The sequence below is a fragment of the Peromyscus leucopus genome, chromosome 3 (assembly GCF_004664715.2).
Source record: "Peromyscus leucopus breed LL Stock chromosome 3, UCI_PerLeu_2.1, whole genome shotgun sequence".
NCBI classification, from domain to species: Eukaryota; Metazoa; Chordata; class Mammalia; order Rodentia; family Cricetidae; genus Peromyscus; species Peromyscus leucopus.
The window spans coordinates 120568154-120591049 of record NC_051065.1 but is presented as its reverse complement, the minus strand read 5'-3'; the positions used below and the strand labels follow the sequence as shown (position 1 = coordinate 120591049).

The following is a 22896-nucleotide window of genomic DNA, read 5'->3' as shown; positions in this document are numbered from 1 at the left end:
AAATTCAGAGTTAAGTCAATGCTATTTTGTCCTTAATTTCTCTGTCAGAGCACAACGTGCCACAATCCTTTGGATTTACTTTTATCTTGACCTTACCATTTCTATGGCTGCTTCAGAAATGTAACAGGTGGCCCATCCACAAAATGCCACCTGTACTGTAAGACTCAATCTTGGCACAGTCCTTACTAGGTACAGCTGTCTCCTCTTTTTTTTTTTTTTTTTTTTTTTTTTTAATTGAAGGTCCTTTACTGGTCCTGGTTCCACGAGTGGCTGAGAACAAGGGGAAGAGGAGGCAACCAGCTGGCGCAGGGAGGGTCATTTCCACATTTCATTTATACACAGAACTAAACAGAAAAGCACAGAGTCACTATTGTGGTTAAAAGTTGGTAGCATGGAACTGGGGGAGATGAGGAGTAGGGGGTGTTGTTAAAAAAAAAAAAAAAAAACCCAGCAGGCTCCCCCCCAAACTGGGTGCCTGGGAAGGGACTTGGTCTGCTTCAACCCAAGAGGAATCAGAAGATAAAAGCAGTTTGGGAAGGCCAGAACCCTCAGGGTGGAGGGAGGAGGACGGTCCAAGGGGTGGGGAGGACATTTGGCAACTGGGTTGAAGGGTTTACCCTCCCCCTGCTGGGATCTCTCCGGTCTGGCAGGAAAGGGGCAGCCTGCAACACCCATGAGCAGGTCTGGAGCTGCTAGATGCTCCAGGCAGGGGGCTGGAGGCGGCTCACAAAGGCTTGCCTTGCCCTCCAGAGAGATGACAGCGCTGCCACCTAGTTTTTCTGCCAGGGTGCAGCGGTCCTTGACCTCCTCCTTGGGGTTGGCTTGCAATTCATGCTTGATTCCTGTCAGCTTCTTCTTGATGGCATCCTTGGAGCTGGCATAGATCATTTTGCTCTTAAGGGGTGCACTCTCAGGGGCCCAGAAGATGAACACCAGGTCCTCCTTCTTGCTCTCCTTGGTCTCATAGGTTGCATCATAGAGAGTATAGATCATTTTGCTCTTAAGGGGTGCACTCTCAGGGGCCCAGAAGATGAACACCAGGTCCTCCTTCTTGCTCTCCTTTGTCTCATAGGTTGCATCATAGAGAGTATAGCGGCAGTCCTTGTCTGGCAGCATCTTGACAAAAGTGGTATAGGGGTCATCCAAAGTCTGCCCCACATCTCCTTGCCCTCCTCCAGGATGATGTTCTTCTTGTCATCACTCAGGCAGAAGAGCACTGGCTTCTTACGTTTCTTCACTTCTTCTGGCGTTGAAGCTTGCGTACTTTCATGTCATTGAACACCTTGATGACACCATCAGAGACAGCCACACGAGAGGTCATGTTTCCGGAAGCGAAAGGGAGACTGGGAAAGCTAAGAAGAACTGAGCCGCCGCAGCTGCTGCTGGGGTCCGACTGAACCCATTTGTCTCCTCTTGTTGAATGCCTAACAGTGGAAACAGGGCCTTTCTCTGACTCTTTTACAAACTTTTGGGACCCTACTCCTCATACTGGGTCACCTTGACCAGCCTTAATACATAGGGAGGTACTTAGTCTTATTGCAACTTGATACTCCATGATTTGTTGATATTCATGGGATACCTACCTGCCCTTTTCTAAACAGAAATGGAGGCGGAGTGTTTAGGGGTGGGAATAGAGGAGGTTGGGGGAGGGACTGAGAGGAGAGGAGGGAAGGGAATCTTTAGAAACTCCAGCCTGGAATAAACAAACAAACAAACAAACAAATAAATGGAAAAAAAACATGCTGGGTCACCCTCATAGATACATATCTTCCAGCTTGAGCCTTCCTAGTTACTTAGCTTCTTTTGGTCTGTGGATTGTATCATGGTTATCCTTTACTTTATGCCTAATACCCACCTCTAGGAGAATGTATATCGTGTTTATCTTTCTTGGTCTGGTTACCTCACTTAGGATATAATTGTTTTCTGGTTCCATCCATTGAATCCTCCCAATGGGACATACGAAGCTTGAACTGGCCCTCTCTTGTAACCAGGCAAGACTTTCAGTGGAGGGATTGGGACTCCAAAGCACCCATGTAACTTCTGACCTAGGATTTGCCTTGCCTACAAGATATGCTGGGACAAAAGTGACGAAGAAATTATGGGAGTTGCCAATTAATGACAAGTTCAGTTTGAGACCCATGCTATGAGAGGGAGCCCACCTCTGACACAGCCTGGAGGGCCAGGAACCAGAGACCCAGAACCAAACAAGACTGGCAAAAAATAAAAATAATAAATAAATAAATAAATAAATAAAGAAAGAAAGAAAGAAAGAAAGAAAGAAAGAAAGAAAGAAAAGGTTACTTAAATGATTCCTAACCAGTGCTTGCTTGCTTGCTTTCTTCCTTTCTCTTTTTTTTTTTTTTTGGGATTCTAGCCATTGGATTTCAGGCCAAACATAAGTCCAGGATGATTTCATTTCAAGACCCTTAAATAATCACTTCTACAAAACCTCTCCCTAAATAAGATCCTATTTATATAGTTTACAGGTGAGTATGAATTTTGGAGAAGACACCACAGGCCACTGTGCTGCCACTCAATATGTTTTTAATTGTCTTGTATGGGAGATATGGAATGTGGGACAGCTGAGAAAGCTAATAGAAGGATGTAAGTCTGTCCCTATATTCCAATTATTAGAATGTTCCTTGATTATCTGGTCCCCCACCACCAGCAAAATTGGAATTGTACTTAAAGGAGAAAATAATAATATATTTTAAATTTATTTGAATGTAGGTTTTATGTTTACCGTTGCTTTGTTTTGTGTTTTGGGATCACTTTGAAGAATTAATTTAAGAAAGCAACTTAATTATTTGTATAATCCCAAGGAAATGTTAGTGAAGAGAAGGCTTATATTCATTGGAGAAAAAAATTCACTACTTCCTGGCCTCCCATTCTTTCTGGGAACATTGGCCTAAACGCTGTGCATCTAGTATACATGCCTCAAGAAGCCAGGTGCAAACAGCACAGCTTCCCTCTCTCTGCCCTTAGCCTGACTTCATCACTCCCAGTAGAAGCACTCTTAGGTAGATTCTTCATGAATTATCAGAAAATGCTTGTTGTTTCATTGTATGAGTTGAGGAAATGATGGTTTTCTTGAATCATAATGACTCCTCTTTAATCACCATGCATCATTGGCACTGGGATAGCATATGGAGTGTTACTTAATGGAATTTCTACAACACTATAGGCATTACTACTATTTCACTTAATAGCAATAAGCCTGAGTTTCTGAATCTTCTTTGTTCCTGGACACACAGCTAGGGAAATAAGAAGCTCCTATCTTTATCAGATGTGGACTTCATGCCCAGCTAGGTTCTATTTCACTACCTTGCTGTGTGTTTACCCCTTGTAAGTAATTGTTCCAGTTGTCTCTATTTGCTTCTTTATGTCTTTTTACTGTATGAGCGCCTCAGGTTTCATTAAATGTATATAACTGACTTGGGGATAAAAATGCCCACTTATAACTTCTCACTACAATTTGATTTCGACAACTCTAACAATGAAACTCCTAGCAGATCACAAAGACTGATTGATTAGTGCGTTTTCAGGGCTGTGCTGAGAATTGCTGGCACTTCTCTTCCTAGCACATCCAGAAAATGGATGAGGTTAGACACAAATGGTCTCATTAACCAGAAGCTACTTCAGTATAGTCAATGACCAGTCAAAGATTAATCAGAAACCAGGACCTTGCTGTTCAGATGGCTGAGAGATGATCCTGAGCTGTGTGTCAATGAACAATGGTACCCAAATGACTGATGGCCAATTATGTCTATAAGCTGAAACAACTAGCTGAGACTCTCTCAGGCAGTGAAGAGGAGAATCTCAGAATTGTCTCTTGTGTCAGAGAAAAGGCTTTTGTCCCTCAAGGGTTTCAGAGAAGCTGACAGATCCACAAATGGCACAGAATTAATAGTTGATGATCTGAACATCTGTTCTGTTCACTTCCTACAGGTTTCCCTCCCTTGGGTGTTGGCCACCACAGACATAGGGGTGCCTGACCTGCTTCCTACCCCAGGTTGGCAAGATAAAATTTTAGCTTATCTTGGTTTATCTCTCAATGTTCAGGACATATGTTAATATTATATAATGATTTCTGGATGTTCATTTTGTGAATCAATAATAATGAATATTACAAATGTCAGATTTTAAATATTATTCTTATACTTAATTTATTTCTTACATACTTATCTTCAACTATTTTATGCAGAATGTATTTTGTTTTTTTATTTAGTTGATTTTTCTTTTGAGTAGGAACTTCCTAGGGACTTACAATATGCCAGGACTTAGTCTAGGATTTTGCAACTCTGTCAGCTCTCATGTCAACATTATATTCTTTCAGTAAGTATTTAATGGGTACCTCTTCATTGGCAGTCATGTTTAGAAACAGAATATACAGCAAAGATCAGTAAACAAACCCGCACATACCTGTCCTTGTCATAGATCTGAAAAATAAAGAACAATATTACTACTGTTTCCTTTTTAGCAGAGTAGTTGGCTGAGGTCATGAAAAAGCCATCTCTAGAGTCACCCAGGAACCCAAGTGTGGAGCCCTTACCACTAATAAAAACACACAGCCTCCATGCAATGCTTTCTGCTGTGTGTTTTCTAAGTTTTTAAATTTAATTTAATTTTATTTTACAATATAATTTAATTCTACTTATCAGCCACAGATTCCCTTTTTCTCCCCCTCCCGCCCCACTCCCCTTCACCCCAGCCCACCCCCGATTCCCATCTCCTCCAGGGCAAAGACTCCCCTGAGGATTGAGATCAACCTGACAGACTCAGTCCAGGAAGGTCTAGTCCCCTCCTCCCAGGCTGAGCCAAGTGTCCCTGCATAAGCCCCAAGTTTCAAACAGCCAATTGATGCACTGAGCACAGGACCCCATCCCACTGCCTGGATGCCTCCCAAACAGATCAAGCCAATCAACTGTCTCACCTATTCAGAGTGCCTGATCCAGTTGGGGGCTCCTCAACATTGGTTCATAGTTCATGTGTTTCTATATGTTTGACTATATTTGTAATAGCCAGAACCTGGAAACAACCTAGATGCCCTTCAAGTGAAGAATGGATAAATAAAATGTGGTATTCCATATACACAATGGAATACTATTCAGCAGAGAAAAACAATGACATCATGAGGTTTGCAGGCAAATGGATGGATCTAGAAAAAATCACCCTGATGAGGTAACCCAGACTCAGAAAGACAAACATGGTATGTACTCACTCATAGGAGGATACTAAATGTGGAACAAAAATGACTGGACTGCTCCTCACAACACCAGGGAGGCTTCCTGGAAAACAGGACCCCAAGAAAGACACGGGGATCGCCCAATGATGGAGAAATGGCTGAGATCTACATGAACAGCCTGGACATGAATGGAGGTAATGAAGGGCAAGGGTCAAGGGAAAGAGAGCTTGGGGGAGTGGGAGATCCCAGTTGGATCAAGAACAGAGAGGGAGAACAAGGAATAGGAGACCATGGTAAATGAAGACCACATAAGAATAGGAAGAAGCCAAGTGCTAGAGAGACCCACAGAAATCCACAAAGATACCCTCACAATAGACTGCCGGCAATGGTCGAGAGACAGCCAGAACTGACCTACTCTGGTGATGGGATGGCCAAACACTCTAATTTTCATCCTAGAAACCCCATCCAATTACTGAGGGAAATGGATGCAGAGATCCATGGCCAGGCCCTGGGTGGAGCACTGGGAGTCCATTTGGTGAGAAAGAGAAGGGTTTGTATGAGTCAGAATTGTTGAGACCAAGGTTGGATAAAGCACAGGGACAAATAGTCTAAATATTTCTTTAGAGGGTATCACGCTAAAGAAATAAAGAAGGCTCATGGTCTCTGAATGAATGTTTAGCTTAAGCAAATGCCAAATGCAGTTAAGCAATGCCCATCTTGAAAACAAATTCTTTCTGATTGAGTCACCAATTTAAAGGAGCTATTTTCTTAAGGACTGGCAAATTAGCCTGGAGTTTTGCATCACTAATAATGAGATGGTGCGTTAAGAAGCCAATCTTTCTCTAGGTCTTTTTGTTTCATGGGAAAGAAAGCACCTTATTCTGATTGGAGTGCCAAGGTTAGGTTGGGGGGGGCGGATAATTAGCTGCAGTTAAGTTTTGTAAGAGGAGCTGCTTTGGCTCATAGGGGGAAAAAGGTATTCCTAAATGCTAAATTATCTGGTATAGAGTTCCATCAGCATATAGAAAATAACTGTGATGCAGCCCCACAGAAGGTGGAAATAGAATTATACAAAAGGTGAGAATACTAAGATCTTATGCATAATGAATGAGATCAACCACTTGTCAAAGTAGTCCTAGGGGTCGAATATGAATGTGTACCTGAAAATGTTTGTGGACACCCAAGTTCCTTTAAAGGGTGAACTGGGACGCAGAATAAAGTAGAGCTAAAAGCAAAGGCTGAGGGTTCAATCTGTTACCCTTTGTTATCATGGTGAGTACAAAACCATTATAGCCTGTTGGTATCTGTGCTGACACAGAATTTACAAAAGTAAAAAGATTATGAGGTTGATCGTATTTTAATCGTATTCCTCAGGCAAGACAGATTTTCCTCCAATGATCCACTCATTCTTAAATGAATCACTTTTTTGAATCAATAATAATACTAAAGCTGATTGTTTATTTAATGAGTTGAAATGTATTCTAAGTACTTGCTGAGTAAAAGATTGACCTTACCCAAGAAAATGTCTTTTGTTTTACCAGAGAGACAATTTCTGGAACATGAGAATGCCCTACTTACCCAATAAGACTATGGCTTTGTCTGGAGTTCATGAGCGATAAGCTACATATTCTATGCCAGGAATGTGATTCAGAGTGGTGCTTGGCAGGACGGAGTGATTTAACTATGTGATTTAAGATATGGGAGGTAAAGTGAAGCCTGGGACCCCTGGTATCTGTCAGACCACTGGAGACAAGAGGCTCAGGACAGTCACATAGCTGTCTATATGGCTAAGCTCCAGTAAAACCCGATTAAGCATCATGTGAATGTCCCCATTGTTGTCACATATATTTGACTGGAGAAAGAAACATTGTCTGCTAAAGCCTAAAGGAGCAAACAACTGACGACTTGAAAGATCCACATGAGCCACTCCCCTAAGATCTGCTCTCTGGCTTCTCCATTGGCTAATTTACAAGCATCATCTCATTGTAACCACATAATGCATTCATTAACTGCATCATGAGTAACCATAGCTTTGCTGTAAACACAACAGGCAACAAAATCATAGTTTTGTGGGATTCTGTGAACATAACTCTGGAACTGGCTATTAGTTTCAGGAAGTCACAAGGGAGGGTCACCTCTAATTCTTTAGAGCATTATATGCATTAATTATTACTGCAAACCCATTAACAAGACACATAATCACATTTTACACAGAATAATGTAAAACAGTTGATTTGCCCAATGTCACTATCAACTTGTGAACTTTAACATTCTGACTGCTGAAATCAAGCTTTCTCTTATTATTTTGAAAGGTCTTGTGGCAGGGTTGCAATGTTCCACTATACTCTAATAAATATTTCTCAAGACTATCTACTATGTATGAACAGAACCAACTGCACAACAGATGTTTAGTGATACAGAAGTATTTTGACTTACTAATGTGCTAAGGGGCCCACAGACTGAAAGAGGGCTACTATTGCATAGATGGTGTGTTACAGCTCCAAAGACACAGGCCTTCCAACAAGACTTTTCCAGGAAACTCCAGTTTGCTAATATTTACAGGGTTTGGAGAAAATCAGACAAGAACTTATATGCATCATATGTACAAAGAGCTATGTGAGGAAAAGGAAGTTTGATCTATTTCAGAACTCGAATGAAGGCACTATTTGTAGTCTTCAGGAAACAATATCTGTGAGGAGAAGAGATGATTGTGCCAAGGGACCTAAGAGAAGGGGCTTGGGTCTAGACTCTGGATAAAGAGAGAGAGACAGAGAAAGACAGACAGAGAGTACTTAACTATCTTTAATAGGCTAGTCCCGGGAACAGGAACATCTGGAAATCTTTGGCAAGACCTAAGATGCTAATGATTCAAAAATTCAAACAATAAATGTGACTAACTTGCCCTTCCAGATAGTGAAAAAAAAAAAGGAATAAAGCAGACATTTTTATAATGGATTTAGTACTGCTCCCCCAACAAGGTGAAAATCATTTCTAGAGTTAAGAAAAAAGTGATAAATTGTTTCTCTTATATATGAACCACAGAAATTTATAAAGCACTGAATTTTATTGGCAAAGATTAAAAATGCTTATAAGGAACAAAGGGTGGCCATCAGACAAAGGTTGATTAAAAGAGACATTGGCTAATCTTGAAATGAATGAAACTACTCTGGCAAATGAAGAGAAAAGCAAAACCATGATCTTATTAGCCATGAATTATAGTAAGTGATAAAAATCAATACATTATTTTTCCAATATATGTAGAGACATCCAAAATAGCTTATATAGCATTTACCATAAAGATTTAATCAACTCTGAGTTTGCTAAGAAAAACCAATCTGCAACTCCAGAGAATCTGCTTCTGAGATGCAGTGATGCCAGAACATGATGGTCCTTTCATCGTCCTATAAATATGAGTAAGGTTTAAAGGATGCTAGTATGGACTCTACTTTCAACCAGTTTAGGAGTAATGGTCACCAAGGACTTACTGAACTACACTGGTAAATAGTGCTTTGGACTTTATTTTTTCTCTTCTTTATACTTCCTACTGGATTTGTGAGAATTAGAGAGGTGATCAGAATTGTGAGGGGCAGCACACTTTCTACAACATGAACTGAAAGTGGCTTGGTGAAGAGGTAACTGGCATGTTGCCTAAATAATGTTAGTGTGTGTGGTTTTGAAGCCCTCGCTAATTTTTTTCCTTTTAATGGATAATTGCAGGAGATCCTTACTAGGGCAAGGGAAAGGTTTCATGTCTTATTGTGAGTAATGATTTAAAATTTCTCTGAACTTTCTAATTATGATTATTGTTTTTTATTGGGAACTCCTTAAAATGAGTGGATTGGGAAGAAAATACTTGATGAAAATTGGCATTTTCAGATGGAATTGCTTCATATGGAAATAAGATTAGGGTTTTTGGCACAAGTAATATATTGTTCTTCATATAACAGATGAAGCTGCATTGGAATATATCATATTTATAAATTAAGCCATAAAGCCCATGGGAAAATAAAGGCCTAGGAAGAAAATTGGATTGATAATATGTCAGCCATACTATGTCAGTGATCACTAAAACAATATTCAAGAGCATAGAGTGATTGTTGCTATGTGTTATGGACTATATCAGCAAGTCCAACTCATTTAAATCTGTCCTAGCACCAACCCTACAGTACCACATCCATTATCTCATTCTTAAACCATTTGACCCACATGGATACAAACAAGTGAAATTATGTACAGAAAGTCATGTAGCTACATGGTGTGGAGCTGAACCTTCAAAATCTTAGTTTTGCTCTGAGACTCTGTATTATTTCTATTGAGATGTATTGCTTCTACTAGGCCCATGCTGATTGGTCCAGACTGCCTCATGAGCTTGATTCATTACATGGTAAACTCTGAACTCTCATTCATTCTAAATTGTAACACATAAGAGTCAGTTACAAAGATGGCCAGTTGTCCTTACTTGCAATTAGAAGGCCTTCTTGTTACTTGTGACCAATTATGGGGCTTTAATAACTCAAAATGGTCAGAAGGTAGCAATAGCATTTCATTAAGCCAATTCATCAACTTCGGGAAAATTCATATAGACACCACCCACAAAGCTGCTAAAGAGTGTGAGGGAGCAAGCTATGCTTACTTAGACATTTTGTGACCTTGGTCCCAGAACTTTATATATTTAGCCACTTGGATCTACTTGTGAGTTGCTTACACAGCAGAAGTTTAATCATGTGACGTGCTAAATTTAGAAAGCAATAATGATTCATTTAAGATAGAGTAATTTTACATTGCTGAATATTTAGCAGAAAAATAGTTGCCTTACTTTTGTATTTGTTATGAATTTTTCATTGTATAAAGTGTCTATATATTCCATGTATGTGTTTATTCATATGCACACAATGTATACAAGTCACATGCTACCTAAAATTTAAACAGTGTGACTGATACATGAAAACGTCCTCCAAGATTAAAATGGAGCCAAAATGCTTTACTTTAACTCAGTGCAATTCAATATTCACGCTTGTACAATACTGTCATAAACATACCTACTGTGTGAGTGTCATAGGAAATTACAGAGCATACAGTTATATACAGTTTGTAATAGTTGATAATCTTAATAAAGAACTATGTTTCTGGTTAATGCATTTACCATAATGCACATTAAAAATCATTGTATTAGAAAATTACGCCTTCCACATATTAAAAAACAAATTGAAAAACAGGATATCAAGTTTCAAATGCAGCTACTTCAGCTTTCCTGTGGTCATCATGTCTCTTAATTGTGTCCAGAGGCATGTTAAGTAAATAACTGATAACTGTCCTGGGTTTGTGCAAGTATAATCTCTGTCTTTCCACAATAGCAAAGTTATCTAATGAACTTTTCCTCAAAATGTATGCCCATTTTGAAGAAGGACACAACTATATGAAGGGGTGTGTGTGTATGTGTGTGTGTGTGTGTGTGTGTGTGTGTGTGTGTATGTGTGTATAGTTGGTTCCTAATGTTAATGCTATATATGTATTTTTAAAATATTTTTGTTCATAGATGTATAATTGTTTTCATATTTATCTTATTGTCATATATTACATCCTGTCCACAGTTTTCCCTTCCTCCACTTTCCCCATCCCCCGTCACTTCCCCTTTCTCCCAGATCTACTCCTTCTTTTTTGATAAAATATAAATACTTTCATAACTTCAGTCACAGCAGAATTTCTTCTGAAGTTATTTCTGAGTTCTGTCTATTAGAAATGCAGGTGAATGGGCATAATATCCATTACATATCTGAAGCAAACAAGGTGTATTTGATGCCAAGTACTTTGAATTGTGGCCTTCCAGTCATTCAGGCCCTAGGATTCTACAGTCATGATGTTAGACAGAGAAACATCTCTGGACAGAAGATATTTATTTGCCTGAAGATGTGGTTAAAGAAGAAGTTGTAGGAGGTGTAAAATCAGATGAAGAGAAAGGATAGAATGAGGTGGTTAGGTAAAGCAGACATAGTTTGGTGGATAACTGTTGGCACTCTAAGTTTAAAAAGTCAAGAAAGACCTTTTGTTCATGTTAAGATTTTAGACAATGAGCAAGGCATGGCCATGCAGATCTGTTACCATAGCACCTGTCAGGCCAAGAAAGGTAGAGTGTTACATTTTGAGTTTTGGTACAGCTTGGGATAAAGAATTATCTGTCTAGAACAAAATGGACTGTTATATGAGTTTGTATATGAGAAAATTAGTGTTCCTGAATGGGTTGTAAAGCAGATCAATGGGAGATTGACATAAAAGGGTCTAAAGGAGCTGGTGGTTAGAAAAGTTACTTGAAATGCAGATGCCAGTATTGCTGTGAAGCATCCAATAGAGTGAAAATCAAAGTGATGTTCTCCCTGTCTGCTGGGATTACTTACTATATAATGGTTATTTCTTCCTCCACAAACCAAGTCATAGTTTAAAACTGCTTCTCTATTCATTCACTTCTAGTATTAACTGTATTTTGTTTTACACACTGAACAATTCTCATGTTTCGGCACTTGCCACTTGAATGTTGTATAGTTTCATCTCTGATATTGCCTAGAATTCCTGTAGGCAAATAGTTGAGTCCCACTAGGCTAATCTGCACAGCAGAGATTACTAACCATTGGGTGTCCAGGACATCTACGGTTCAGTTCTACATGGCTACAAACTAGAGGTTCCCACAACCTTCACGCAACTTGAAAAGAGCTGTGCACATAACTGAAAATTATTTTGGAATCATTTCTATCCCCTCTACCCTCCACAGACTATGTGACCTAACATGGAATATCCCAAGCTTCTAGTCCTGATTCGTTTTTCCTGAATATTCTCCATCCGGAAGCTGGATGGAGAACCCACTAAAAGGTTCTTCATTAAAATAAAAGACACTCTAATGACCTCCAACAAATCACAAAATATTTAGATACTCCATTTTAGGAACTAGACCCCCAAACCAAATATTGAACAAAAGATACTCTCAGCCTCTCTAGCTATCAGGAAACTACACAAGTTTTAGGAACTCTCTATTAGAACCTGTAGCAGAAAATAAAAAAAAAATGTATTTCTTATTATGTCACATGTGGTGACTTCCTTGCCTCACTCTGAAAGTACATATGAGGAACGTGCTCTGAGAAGACTAAACCTAATGAAGTGGAGGAAACAGATCTGAAGACAATGATATCGGAAAGGACAGCAAAATGATGAGTGATGGATTTTCCATTTGGTAACAAGTGCCTACCACCTGGGTAATAAATTATATTGACAAGACTCAGCCCAGACAATGAGGTATGGCAGAGCAGGAAGTCCCTGGACAGAGAATCAAGTATCAAGGAGAGCAGGGTAGACTTGACTTATGGCCAGTCTAGAGGATATTTTAAAAGTAGGTCATGACATTTCTCCCTCAGCTGTGCTCTCAGAAGTAGATTGCCTGTGGCATTCTCCTTTCTCTTATAGCTTAACAGTTTTTTCTCATAATAGAGATGATTGAGAATTTCTGGGGTTCTTAAACTTGGCTTAAACTCACATTTGGAGGGAACCCATGTCATAAACGCATTCAGAGTTTGATCACTCTGTGATTCAGTGTATATAAACTGACACATAAACTCAACCATGTGTATTTCCTGAGGCTTGTTTTTCTCTAAGCATGAAAATATGAAAATCAAGGCAGTCTTAATATAAAGAGAACAAGAGTCATATAATGGCAAAAGAGACATCATAGTATAGAGTATGCAGGTGTCTAGAGTTAGGGATCAAATGTTGAGATCCTCCAAAATTCTTATAAATACACAATTGGATTGGGGCTTTAGGAAAGAAATTTAGATGAATTCTAGATGAGGATGAGGCTGAGGTCCTTTTCACAAAATGAATGCCTTCAGAAAAAGTGGCCCATAGGAGGACCCAGAGAAAGAAGTTGGCATTACAATCCAGGAAGAGATCAATTTAAGCAAACCATCCTCTGATCATGAAATCTCTTCAGATCAAGGAAAAAATCATTTGCAGTTGGGTAATTCACCCTGTATGCAGTATTTTGTTAGGCCACCATAGTTAGAAATGGGATATAAATCATAATTTTGACACAGTGTGACATATAATAAATGCTTTCTACTCTGAAGCCCAGTTTATTCATATGAAAACTGAAGGGATGAAGTACACCCCGAGGGAGGTGTTTTTCTTATTGTCTGGCCTTCCCAGATATTACTATTCAATCACAGAATTCTTTCATCCTGAATTCATATGTAACCTCTTAAAGTTCTCATTGAAAATTAGGTAGTGATAACCACCATTGACATTGTTCTAAAGGGAAACAGAATGCGGGAGTAGCCTGGTGTCAATTCATACTAAATCTATCAACTATTTTTTTCTTTTGACACAAAAATACATAGACTTGGGTCACTGAATGATTTTAATAACATTTGGTCAAATGTATGAACTTAGGCTATGATTTTTCATATCACCTTTCTATTTGTTAAAGCCAAAGTTAAGGCTCAAGCCAGTCTGTGACAAACCAATTCAATGAAGCAACACAATGCTAGTTTATACACATAAGCAATCACATGTGTGTACAAGAAACAAACAAGCAAACAAAAAAAAATCCCAAAACAAAAACAAACAACAACAAAACAAAAAACAAAAAACACAATAGTTCTAGGCACCAGGAAATGGAGTCAATGAAGGACAAAGAACTTGAAGATTTCTCATGAAAAGGTTGTGGTAACTATTTCTCATCCTATTACTCAGCCAAGAGTTGGAAGGGAGCAGGATGATTTCCATAAGCCAACTGAAAATTACCTTTATGTATATTTAAATTGAAAATTGTAACTGTATTTGGGGGGATAGTTTTTGTCATTGGCAGCATTAATTTTTAATATTACACTAATATATCTTATTTTTCAGTGATTAGTTCTTTGAAATATAAAAGAGGTTTTAAAACCCCAATTGATGTTTGATTTTTAAATCAATAACCAACAGTAACACATTTTAATAAAAAATATATAAACGGAATGGCTAGTTTCATATATCTCCATATATCCAGTGATCTTTCTATGTTTTTTTTCTGATACAATTAAAATTAAACTTTAAGAAATACCAGCTTCTGAAAATTCCATTGAGTTAAAACTCTTTCTAATTTTACATTTGTGACACAAGAACCTTCAATGTTTTTGATGTCAAAATCTCTGCAGGGATATGGCTGAAGTGGGGGTGTGGAAGGAGGGCGTTAGGATAAGTGGGCATTGGGGCAATAGAGAAGGAATGCTGGAGGGGGAACTAATAGAGAGAGTTGTCCACTAGCAGCATGGTTACCATAGAGCTTTCAATTGGTAAATTAGCCAGGAATGTTAATAGGATGAAAGAGAAACTCTTTGGCCAGCCACTCAACTTCTTTGTCCTGGGAACAGCCACATTCACTGCCTTTTATCATCTGTGTGCCCAGGTTCTGGGCTGGTACAGGCAGGATCAGCATCTTCTACATATGACATGCCACTCCATGGTGTACCTTGTTGAGATGAATCAGCTCTATCATTTATGAGCAAAGAATGGCTTATTTGTGCTTAACCCTAGGCTCCAAAAACTATGTATCCTGCTCTGGGTAGGAACAATCCTGGTGCCCTGCTGTGACTCTTTAGACTGCTCCTAATTCACTACCGCTATCTCTTATGTCAACCAAAGAACCCAAAGTAAAACTGAGACACCTGCTGAGTCAAAGAAGAGAAAGTACAGAATCAATTCTTGGAAAATAATGTGAGGATACTGGATGAAGTCAAAAGAAGCCTGTGTAGCCAGACATCACAGTCCTATAACTGTGTATATAAACATGCTGTGTTTTCCATAAAAGATCAAATAAAATCTGTGCCTATGGAGAGTGATTTTTGTACATCAAGCACAAACTTATTTCATCCTCATTGGCTTCTATGACTCAAAGGAATGTAAGACAGGGGATGACAGGGTAGAAAAGAGGGGGAAATGTATTTTATGTACTGATAGAGCTGGTATGGGGCAAAGAGAGAAGTCCTTTGTTGCATACCAGGCAGCATGCCAGCTTCTTTCACTCGCAGAGGAAGGCTTTCACTTTGAGGGGAAAAGGACCTTGGGATTTATCAGTGGGAACCTCATAGGACATACAAACAACAACAACAGCAAAAGCTTTTTACAAGTCATTACATATGGATACAAAGGGGAAATTTTTCAATTTGGGGGCATTTGGAGGACACATTGGCCTTCCCTCTTCTGTAGTCTTCCTTAATTACTTCCACACTCTTGGCATCATAAAAACAGACCTTTGTATATAGGAAATTTTCTTTTATATGCATCTTTCAGCTAGAGAGGGGATGGAGCAATGTTAGCCAGTGCTACCTAGTTAACCTTACCTCTTTTTTTTAAATCCCTTTATATAAAATTAAAGTCATGAATAGACAAGATTTGTTTTCTGAAAGGTAACTGGAGGTTAGCTGTTCAGCTCCTGTGCAAGAAAATACACCCAGTAAAAGGTGTCCATCCTGCTAGACCAAATACATAGCTCACTGTAACCACTTTCTGCTTATCTTTGTCCTTTGTGAACTAAATTAGGAGCAAAGAAGTGCCAGTTCTGTCGCACATTCAGCAAATAGAAAAGGAAAGTGTGCTAACTCACAGGGAATAAGCAAAAAGGAAAAGCACACCAGTGAGAAGGGAAGGGAAACAGCTACACTTGGATTTGACTCTACTGCTCAGTCCCTAAGGCCAGACATTTGGGATGTTCTAAAGTAACGTCTTTGTTAGCGGGAGAAAGATTATCCAAATGGCTGAAGAGAAACAGGTGATTTTCTTCTCTAAATATGTTCAGCAGTGGTTGCACTCGGAGGTAAACAGATCTCTAAAATGAGCTTGAGCTGACACTAATGACACAAATGTAAATTTATTTCTGCAAGTCTCTTTGAAAGGATAGGTGATCTTCAGGTAACATCAGTCATCTCTATCAGGTACTTCTGTTGCTGTGATCAAGTACCATGACCAAAAGCAACTTATGGAAGAAAGTTTTCATTTCAGTTTACGGTTCCAGAGGGGCAGTCCATAATGACAGAGAAGACAAGGCCACCCATGCACAGGAAACAGAGAGAAGGAACCAGAAGTGGTGCAAGGCTAAAATCTCCTCTCTCTCTCTCTCTCTCTCACACACACACATACCCCAGTGACACACACACACACCACACACACACAATGGCATACTTCCTCCAGCAAGACTACACCTCCTGAAGGTTCTGTAACCTCTCCCAAACACTGCTGCCAATAGGGGATCAAGTGTTCAAAAATGTGGACCTATGAGAGACATTTCTCATTTACATCACAACCATCTAGAATCACATAAACTTAGTATCTTAGGGTTATTCATGATTTTCAAAGACTTTATCACATACAAAAATATCCCTTGCCGGGCGGTGGTGGCACACGCCTTTAATCCCAGCACTCAGGAGGCAGAGCCAGGCGGATCTCTGTGAGTTTGAGGCCAGCCTGGGCTACCAAGTGAGTTCCAGGAAAGGCACAAAGCTACACAGAGAAACCCTGTCTCGAAAAACCAAAAAAAAAAAAAAAAAAAAAAAATCCCATCTCCACAAACAATAAATATGTCTACTATGGAAATCACATTTTTAATTCCCTTTGGTATGTACTCCTTAGGCTTTTTGGTTCAGTATCTTGAACTTCATAGATGAATTAATTAGTATTTATTAGATGAAGGTAATAAAGTACTAAAACATATTCGTAATATTATATCTGTTTCCTGAAATAGGATAACCATAATTTTTGAAGTCACATAGTTCTAAATGGCTGGAGGAATCAATTCACTCATTTGCATATTACTCACAATAGCTTCATGAGTTATTAATAACTCCACATTATGAGGGAGAAAAGTGAAGTACGGGGATTAATTGGTTCAACTGTGTAGATGGGCAGAGTAGTGTCTTGCATCAGCACTCAGCCTGTGCTTCAGTTGCTGAACTCTCTACAGCTTCTCTCAGAGATAACATTTATTGTGCCTCTGGTAAGTGCTTTACATGCTCTACCTCATCAGCATCATGAATCCTATTTATGGAAGCTGGCCTTGTGCCAGAGGAGCATGGATGAGCACTTTTATTCCCTTACTATGCCAAGCATAGACTGAGCTATTCCTGTTTACCAGGGTTGCCTCTCTTTCAGAAGGCTTTAAATTATGGAATGAGAACCCCTCTTTAGAGTATTTCTGGAATCAAAGCTTTATGTAAGACCAAAATGGTTTGGAAATGTTCATTCTTTTTTTCTTCTGTAGGTTACATAAGTATTCTCTTTAAAGCACTGATGTTCACTGGGAGAAATAAGAATTCCTAAGGTTCATAAAGTGTCATTTAAAAAATATTTTTTATTTGTGTGTGTGTGTGTGTGTGTGTGTGTGCCTCTTGAGTGCAGTGCCCACAGATTCCATAAGAGGGCATCAGATCCTCTCAAGCTCTAGGCAGTGCAGATGCCATATTTGGGTGGTGAAAAGCAAATTGAGGTCGTCTGACAGAACAGCAAATAGTCTTAACTGTTGAGCCAGCTCTCCAGCCCCAATGAAACACTTTCTAAATACAAACATTTAAAGAAGTAATGTTGTGGTATTTGTATCCTATGGGACTGAATCTGTTAAGTTCTGACAAACCTGAGACTCCTTCTACAATAAAGATTTGATGAGGAATAATTAATAAAAAACTATTAGAATTATTATTTTTTATATTCCTTCCTTTCTGAATGTTTGTTTATCTACTTATCCATGTTTGTTTCCATATTTTTGAGACAGAATTTTGCTGTTTAGCTCTAGCTGGCCTGAAGTCTTCCTACCCCAGTCTCCAAAATGCTGATATTACATGCATGTGTCACCACACTCTGGATTCTTTATGTTAAATTTGACTTCTCTTCCTTTTTTCTTCTTAAAATTCACACTGAATGCATATGACCTTAATCCTAAAACAAGCACTAGTTGTTCATAATGCTATAAATACAATCCATATATGCTTATGTGTTAATAGAAAATTTGTATTCCCATATGACTATGTAATTTGAACTCCACCTTTGGGACTTTCATTGAACCTGTGGTTAGGTATATGAATAATTTTTAAAGCCCAATGAAAATATTGTTACTTCTTTTCTTTCTTTTTTTCTTTTCTTTTTTTTTTTTGTTTGTTTTTCGAGACAGGGTTTCTCTGTGTAGCCTTACACCTTTCCTGGAACTCACTTGGTAGCCCAGGCTGGCCTCGAACTCACAGAGATCCACCTGCCTCTGCCTCCTGAGTGCTGGGATTAAAGGCATGCGCCACCACCACCCAGCAGTGTTACTTATTTTCAAATAGTCCCAGGAAGAGGTGTAGTTGAAGTTTTCCTGGTCCTGACTGGCCCATGGTCAGGACAAATCTCTCTCACCTGCCAGTCCTGTAGCCACTGGGACCCAAGTAAACACACAGAGACTTATATTACTTATAAACTGTATGGCCATGGCTGAGACTTCTTGTTATCTAGTTCTTATATCTTAAATTAAACCATTTCTATAAATCTATACCCTGCCATGTGGCTCGTGGCTTACTGGTATCTTACATATTGCTTGTCATGGCAGTGGCTGGCAGCATCTCCTCCTCAGCCTTCCACTTCCCAGAAGTCTCCTCTCTCCTTGTCCCACCTATACTTCCTGCCTGGCTACTGGTTGATCAGCACTTTATTTATCAATCAATTATCCACAGCAGAGAGGCATTATTCTACTTCAGTGTTATGGACTGATTTCATTAACATACTAGGGATATTTCAAAATTTTAGCTTTGGTTTATTTAGTATCTTAGCGTAAATTTTCTTGTTACCCTAAAATAGAACATTAATATAGGTACAAATATCTGAAATCATGTATAAATATCCATAAAGGAGGCCTATTTATAATATATGCTCCTCTTGAAATACGTTTTTGTTTAAGTATAATGTAAGACACATGATACTAATAATTACCCAGCCACCCAAATAATCAATATCCTACTCTATCATGTCAAAACAATATCCAATGTCAGATAGCCTTGCTTCTACTGTACTTCTATGGCTTTCACTTAGTGAAGTGGCAAACCTCTAACTACAGACCAAAACTCTGGTGAGAGGATTCTCGTGTTGTTTCTACCTGCTTTCTGGTATATTCCTGGCCAATCCTTAACCATGGAGTTAGAGTAATATTAGAGTCACTTCTAATCAATACGTAGAAAAGGGGTCAGAATGTATCTGAGTTTCCTTTACTGTGATGTAACAGAATACATACATCTGGGGAAGTTATAATGAAGTGAAACTTATTTCTCACAGTACCAGAGGCTGGAAGTCCATGGTGTCTGATTAGGGACTTCATTGTTTGTCATCATATGGTAGAAAGCTGACAGACATTAGTTCAGCATTTGTATACAGTGTCTAAATGCATCATATTCTATATTCTATATTCATTCCATTTCTATAATGATGACCTCAGGTCATTCATAAAGGCTAATAACTCACGATCTGATCACCTTTTGATAGCTGCACTTCCCAGTACTGTTCCATTTGGGATTAGTATGGTTATGCATGACCTCTAGTGATTTACAATGAAGTGATACACTATGGTATGTTTAGGCAAACTAATGTGCTTTCCATGTTGAAAAAAGTTGTCTCTCATGACCATATCAATGTAGACATGTTAATGAATCTAAATTGTATTGTAGGAAAGGTCCATGTGTCAAGGGACAAGGGACTTGCCCTAATCAATGTTCAGTGAGGAGTTGGGACTCTACATCCAATAAAACTCAAGCAACTAACCTCTGCCATCAGCCCCTTGTGTTTGGAAACTGACTCTTCCTCAATAGATTCTTCAAACAAAAGTTACTCATGATCAACACTTTGTCCGCAGCTTCTGGATGAGAACTTGCACCAAAGGAAGTGTACCCAGAATACAGATCCACAGACATCATGACATAGTGGCATGTTTGTTTGAAGTCATTATGTTTGTGAAAATACTGCCATTCAGCAACAGGGAATCAATATAGGGATTCAGACAACAGTTTTCTTGGAAAGCTGCCAGGAACCGAATCAGGGCTTTGAGTTTAAGAAACATTCTCTAATGGAAAGTAAAGAACACTTGGGCCACATTCAACTGATGCATTCATGTTTCATAGAAAATATGCAACATCAGGGATTATAAAAATGTCAAACATACTCTATGATGATCAAAATATTATGCTTTCTGAAACTGTGGTTCTCAATTAATCCTAAGGTGGGAAGGGGCACAAAGTCTTCCAAATGTCTATTTATTCCAGACACCAGACTCTGCCTAAACTACTTGTAAATTGATTTTTCATTTTTACATATATATATATATATATATATATATATATATATATATATATATATATTATAAAATTTCTCATAATAATTACACACTGGTCAATAGAAAATATAAAGCCACTGTACCTATTTGAATGTCTTTGAATGAAAAAAATTGGCATATGCTATTTTCAACGTTACAGGTGCCTTTTTTAAATTTTGATTTTATCATGGTCTATTTTTTTTAGACAACACTATTGTTGGTAAATTTTCTTTTCAATTCATAAATGTTTATACAATGCCAGTAATAAGCGTCACCACTTAAATTCTACATGTGTTTATGCTCAGGAGTTGTACTGCAGATGTATCTACCCACTGGAGCTCCACAATCAGTTGTTCTGTGCATTTTTGACCCGTTGAGGTTTTCTACAATGGTCTCCACCTTTGCAAGACAAGTTTCTTTGATGGTGACTAAGAGCTGGATATAAGGATAAGTGCACATAAAGTTCCATAAATATCATGGGAGGTGGTTGGAATGTTTGCAAGATCCAGAGATCCAAGAAAACTGCCATGAGATTGTGTCTACTAGAAGTGATGTGGAATCTTCACCCAGGATATATCAACAATGTGAGTGCCTAAAAAAGACCTGAACAAGTACAACACCAGTAAACATGCTAATCAGGGAGGAGGGGAGATCTTTTGGAGATTGAACCACAAACAAAAAACTGTGGGCAAGGAAGACATGTTGAAGGCAAGAGAAATAGTTTTCCCCAGGGAGGAGCCCTAATTGTTTATCCAATACCAATTGGTCAGCCCTAAAACCATGTACATACAAGTAACATTATATAGACTGAGGAGGATGCATATATATGAGTATGTATATATATGCATATATATATACACACACATAAACATCTATACATATATACACATACATACATACAAACATGCATGTGTGCATGTATGTATGTATGTATGTAGCAATAACAAATAATGAAATAGAGGCCAAGGATTTGAAAGAAAGCAAGGTAGGGAAGCATTGGGAAATGTTGGAGGGAGAAAAAGGAAGGGAAGAGATGATGTAATTTTTTTTTAATTTCAAAAATAATTTTTTTTCTGGTTTTTTGAGACAGGGTTTCTCTGTGTAGCTTTGCGCCTTTCCTGGAACTCACTTGGTAGCCCAGGCTGGCCTCGAACTCACAGAGATCCGCCTGGCTCTGCCTCCTGAGTGCTGGGATTAAAGGCGTGCGCCACCACCGCCCAGCTTCAAAAATAAAATTTTTAAAGCATGTCGTTGACAAAGAAAAACCTACAAAAGTATGCCAGTGACTGCAGACAACAAAGTCAATAACACACACACACACACACACACACACACACACACACACGCACACACACACACACAAAAAACAAGATAAAAAGGATTTAATGTTGTATAATGTTTGTATTCAATCTATGCTTCTAGGATAGCTGATCTTTTCTTGCATGTACTCTATAGTAGAGAATAGATATCACCAGGATTAGTTTTAAAAGAGAGGAATTAAATTGTCCATGCAACACCATTAGGCATGCAAGAACAAACCTTCACAGATGCATGATAAACATTTCAATTGGATTACACTTTTTATAGCTGGAACTAAACTATAATTTTATGCTACAAGCATCAAGCATCTTCATGAATTTCCTATTTTTTCCATACAAAAGGTGTGATACATATTATAATTTATTCACATTTTGTACATAATTTACATGTCTGAAGTTAAAAACAAACAAAAATGTAGAGGAAATGGCAATGAGCTATTAGGAAAAACTTATCTTTAATACAAAACATTGATTAATGTTATACTCTAAGCCGGGTAATATTTACTGTATCTACATATTTGGCATCCTTGGACAGGATATTGACACTTTTTTGAAGAAGAATAAAATGAAATGGCTTAAAATATATTAGAGTGATTGTATGTCTACAGTAGCTTCACTGAACAGCATATTCTCTTGATCCACTGCTCCAGGACAGTGTGGAAACAAACTCCAGGAAGCTTCCACTGACCTTAGAGAGGGGAAGTACTCAAGCTACACTCCAATCTGGTAGGAAAATGTTCTACAGAGGGACCATATAGTTATGATAAGATGGTTGGCCTGTCTCTTTGCAGTGGAAATAAAACAATGTGTTGGATTTTCTACTGTTCATAGCAAATCAAGTTGCTTATAGGAGTAGTTACAAATAGTTCAGGAAACATTAGCATCACAGATGACTAGAAGAACATCTTCAAATCATGCAGTCTATATGGCGATATTTTAATTGTACTGAAATGTTATTTTATTTGTATGTTAATAAATAAAGTTGCCTGGGGGTCAGAGCTAATAGCAAGCCATAACAGAAACTTGGCGGTGGTGGTGCACGCCTTTAATCC

The 22896-nt window shown here is 38.5% G+C and overlaps 1 protein-coding gene and 1 pseudogene across 1 annotated transcript in view; both read right to left on the bottom strand.

Moving 5' to 3' along the window:
- The window catches only part of Cntn6 (contactin 6), a 354660-nt gene that overhangs the window by 233447 nt on the left and 98317 nt on the right, over window positions 1-22896 (bottom strand).
- On the bottom strand, window positions 422-1336 carry LOC114705032 (annotated as a pseudogene).